The sequence below is a fragment of the Vitis vinifera genome, chromosome 9 (genome assembly GCF_030704535.1).
Source record: "Vitis vinifera cultivar Pinot Noir 40024 chromosome 9, ASM3070453v1".
NCBI classification, from domain to species: domain Eukaryota; kingdom Viridiplantae; phylum Streptophyta; class Magnoliopsida; order Vitales; family Vitaceae; genus Vitis; species Vitis vinifera.
In genome coordinates this window covers 18852864-18857800 of record NC_081813.1, presented here as the reverse complement: position 1 = coordinate 18857800, position 4937 = coordinate 18852864, and the positions used below count along the sequence as shown (strand labels likewise).

At 37.0% G+C, this 4937-nt stretch overlaps 1 pseudogene; it reads left to right on the top strand.

The window, feature by feature from the left end:
* Nucleotides 1-328: 328 nt before the first annotated feature.
* Nucleotides 329-1280, top strand: LOC100262178 (laccase-4-like; annotated as a pseudogene).
* The last annotated feature ends 3657 nt before the right edge of the window (nt 1281-4937 follow it).

Here is a 4937-nt window from a genome sequence, read left to right as displayed (position 1 = left end):
AAACTTTTGTCTCATTTTCCCCAATCCATGAGAATGGAAACATTGTTTACCCACCCATATGCACTTGTTTGGTCGTACCTATGTGGGATTTCATTACTATACAAGGCATTTACACTAAGTGTACAATGCAAATGTGTTAACTGTACAAGTGTGTACTAGGTTGCCTTTCTTGAAGGATTTTAATTGCATTTGAAAAACTGACTTGCTCATTTCCCTTTTCCAAGCATGAGATAATATACATTCCTCACACATATGTCTTCATCAATCCTTGTCCATGCATTTATTTCACCTCATATCCACAAGGAATTCCATCACTTTGTATTCATAAATGATGATTAAGGATACAACGTCTTCTTTCATGGATTCCCCTATTGCAGTTGACAACATGACTGTAATAGCCACCGTTCAATACTCTGGCACCCTTTCTAGTACTTTGACTACTATCACCAACCCACCTGCCCAAAACGTGACCTTAGTGGCCACAAAGTTCACAGTGTCCCTCAGAAGCCTAAACCCGAAAAAATACCAAGCCAGAGTTCCATTGACCATTGATCACTCCCTTCTATTCACTGTTGGACTTAGGATTAACCCCTGTGCTATTTGCGTTAATGGCGGCAAAGTGATGGCTAATATCAACAATGTCACTTTTGTAATGCCTACTACTGCTCTTCTTCAAGCCCATTACTTCAAAATGAAGGGAGTTTTCACTAATGATTTCCCTAGAAACCCCCAAATTGCATTCCACCATACAGGCACACAACTTACAAACTTCTAGACCATGAATGGGACAAAGCTTTATAGACTGGAATACAACTCTATCGTTTAGTTAGTCCTATAAGACATCGGTATGATAGTGCCCGAAAGACATCCAATCCATTTCCATGGCTTCAATTTCTTCGTTGTTGGAAGAGGTTTAGGGAACTATAACCCAAAGAAGGACCTAAAAAATTTCAACTTGGTTGACCCTATCGAGAGGAACACAGTTGTAGTCCCCTCTGGTGGATGGATTGCCATCAGATTCATAGCAGATAACCCAGGTAAATCTTGAAAAAGCCTAATTATCACAGAACTTTCATACAAGTTTATAGCTTAATTCACATGCCTAAACTTGATTCACTTTGTGTTTTGTAGGGGTTTGGTTCATGCACTGCCATTTGGAAGTCCACACAACATGGGGTATGAAAATGGCAAAGGCACCAATGAATCAGTTCTACCACCCCCAAGTGACCTTCCCAAATGCTAATACAAAGACTTCAAAACAAGAAGCTTAACATCAGAGGAAAAAAAAAAGAGAAATAAAGAGAAATCTAGATAATAAAGAGAGTTTATTTTTTAGCAAGCCAAGCTTTGCTCAGAGTTGGATAATAACAGACCAAGCATCTTTTTAGTTTATACAGTGTTGCTCTTTTCATGGGCTAGTATCATATACATTTGGGGACATGTAATTATGCATATAATGCCCATTAAAATTCCAATGTATTGAACTTAAATTGTGGTTATTTCGCAGTGTATGAGCACACAAGTTTTAACTGAAATTTTTGCCTTGGCGTAAATTGGGTGTAGGAAAAATAATGGGTCATTCTCATTTGAAGTGCTGCTCCAAGTTTGGTGAAGAATTTATTTACTTGATAATTTATTTAAGACATTAAATAGATGAAGCATGTTCGTTAAGATAATTTAATACCATAATATTAAATATAAAATTAAAATGATTACTTTATTATTAATTATAAATCTCTTTTAATTTATACCTATAACTCCATATTTATTACTTAATTTTTATAGTAAATATTTTGTAGTATTTTATATGTTTGCAATAATTTTAATATGAATATTTAATAAACAATTTTATAATTAAAGAGTAATAAAGATAAATATTAATAAAAATTAATGAGAATAAATATGTCAATTTGATAATTAAAAATAAAAAAATTAGTTTTATCAAATAACCTTATACTTAAAGTAAAAATTAAGTAATGCTTAGTAAGTTTTAAGTCAACAACTTAAAGAATGATTTAAACTTCAATCATTAAATAATTAATATTACGTTTGATCAAAAACAGCAAATGGCAGCCTCGACCGGTCGAGCTGGGGGTCGACCGATTCACTTGCCGTTGGAGCATGTAATGTTTTGGAAATAGTTTCCTCGACCGAAACTTGATCGGAGGTCGATCGGGAAATAGGGCACCTCAATCGGGAAAAGAAATCTACTAGATGAGAGAGAGTGTTTTTGGCACTCCCCGATCGGACAAGGTTCATTGGTCGACCGATTCCCCAACCAGTTGAGCTGGTTGGCCATAGCCTCGACCGGTTCAACTTTTTGGCCCTGAAAACCTATCTATTCCAATTCTTTTCTTTTCTACCACTTAGTCAAAGTCTTTAGGTGAATTAATATGCCAATTTTGAAACATTTTTCCTAAGGTACAATCGATAAAACTCGAGTTTTAATGAAATCAAAATTTTAAAGGATAAACCGAGTTTTCAAAGATGCAAGAAAAGGTTTGAAAAACCTAAGTGCACCCATGCATTTATCTTACGTTCATTTCCTATGACTGAAAGTCTTCCAAAAGTCTCGATCTTGTATCCATTTGGTCCTTTGATGAATTTCCGAATTTATACTTGAGATTCTTTACCATTCAAACCAATTAGTCACTTAACCATGGTTTGTTATCATCATAACCTGATTAGGAGAACCTTTGGGCTAACAATCTCCCCATTTTTTGTGATGACAAACCTTGGTTATCTAGGAGAAAAAGAAATTTCCCCCTCAAACCAATCATGGATTAATTAATTCAAAATTTATGAATTTAAAACCAAGTCAATAGGAAACAATGTAAATCATGAAAATAACATATCATATATATATATATATATAGTAAGGTCAAATGTACACGAAACATAGACATATGAAACAGATATGACAATGATCTGCATGTAGGTCTCCTGGATCCTAAATATCTCTCCCCCTTTAGCAACATAAAAAATAAACGAAGGGGGTCTCCATGAATCAAGGCTGAGGAGGTGGAGGTGGAAACATGGAGCAGAGGTAAGCCATCATCACCTCATGCTGACTCTCTTGGCGACTCTCAATGCGATCAAGCCTCTGTTGGAGATGCTCAAATGTAGCTTGCTGCTGATCCATGCGATCCTCAATACTCTCAAACCTCTACTGCAGATACTTAAACTGAGAAGTGAAGCTAGTCTGATACTGATCCATGCGATCCTCCATGGAGTAGAATCGAGTATCGCTGACTACTACAAGCTCCTTCATGCGAGTGCCAAGTGAGTTGATCTGAGCAAATAAATCCATCCAAGGTGCATGACCAAAAGCATGAGGAGCCTGATGAGGTGATGTCTCGGTGCGAGGAGGCTCAGTGAATGATGGCTGAGAAGATGGTTCTGCTGTGCATGTCGGCTTAGACATCATCGGCTCTGAAAAAGTAGCCTCAAACTAAACACCCTCGAACTGGAGTGGAGGGATGTCAAACTCAGGCTCTCTCTGCTTAAAATCTCTCTAAGGGTCTAACCTACCCTCCATATCGTGAATCTCAGCCTCTTCCTCTACTCCAGGATGTACCTGTCCCTGTTCCCGGGGCTATGCTGGTGGTCACTCTGCTCTCCTAATCTAGGAGCCATCGGGGGTCTTCTCAAACTTCGTCCACCTCAAGGGCTGCTCATCATATGTATCATAAACACTAGGGGCCTCGAAGTTTGTCTCTCTGCTCAAATCAACCCCGACATCCTTGAATACTTTGGTCAAGAAGCGGCCATAGAGAAGCACACGGGTCGAGCTCTCGCAATATGATATCATGTGCATCATCATTAGATACCCCATGTGAATTCGTCTCCTAGTCAAAATCGAGTCTATGAGGAATGCCTCAAGATAAGAGACCTCATCTTGGTGCCCGCCTAATGGGAGTAGGATGGATGAGATCATGTATATTGCATTCCTAAACTCCTCAGCTTTTTTAAATGTATGTCCCGACCCTAATATTGCCTCATGAAAACGATTTGATTCCAAAGGAATGTACTCACTATCTACACAATGCAATGCAAAACCTCTTGATAGCATCATAGTATTAGGAATTGCATCGCATGATGCATTAGAGGAAGGAAACGTGAGAGGTGGACCTCTGCATTTACATATATTAACAAAATTAGACTACGTCATGTGTAAAATTGATATTCACAATATTTTAAATAGACATTCATGTTAAAGTCCATTACCTAAATGCCAACTATGTATTCGGTATATTTGCTTCAATGGCTTCCACATGAAGTGACTCTACTAGGTAAATATTTGCAAAGTCATCACTGTGAGAAACCACGTTATCCAAGTCATCCTCATATTCTAAATCTTGGATGACTCTAGGGTTGAACTTGAGGGTGTAGTGCATCTTCATCATATTAAGGGAGATGTTGAATTTCTAAAAGATTTTTTTGGTGAATTCTTCAAATGGCATTCCTTTATATATGTGACTACCTTTGCTTCTTCCACCCACATATTCCCACTGCTCATCATTTTTATGGACAAGTTTGCTTCCCATGAAAATGTAACAATATGTCCTATTAGTTACGTCCATCAATCTATTCAAACATAGCACAAATTTAATATTATAGAACAAACAATTATGCATATTCAATGTCATCCAAAAAGTGTACCCGTCTCACAAAAGGTATTAGTCGTAGAAAAGGTTAACATACAGACAACCTCTTAGAGAAAGGGACATTTATAAAAAGAAAAAGGAATCTTATGTTAGTGAGAGCTCTATTTGAAATGCTTCTATCCCTTGCATCCATCCCAATTTCATTAACTTGTATTTATACATGATTTGATGGATGGATGGACGAGAAGTTAAAGTTTTGAATGACAGCATGGAGAAAAGATATATTAATGGGATAAAGAACTAATACATTGAAAAACATGATTAATGAAA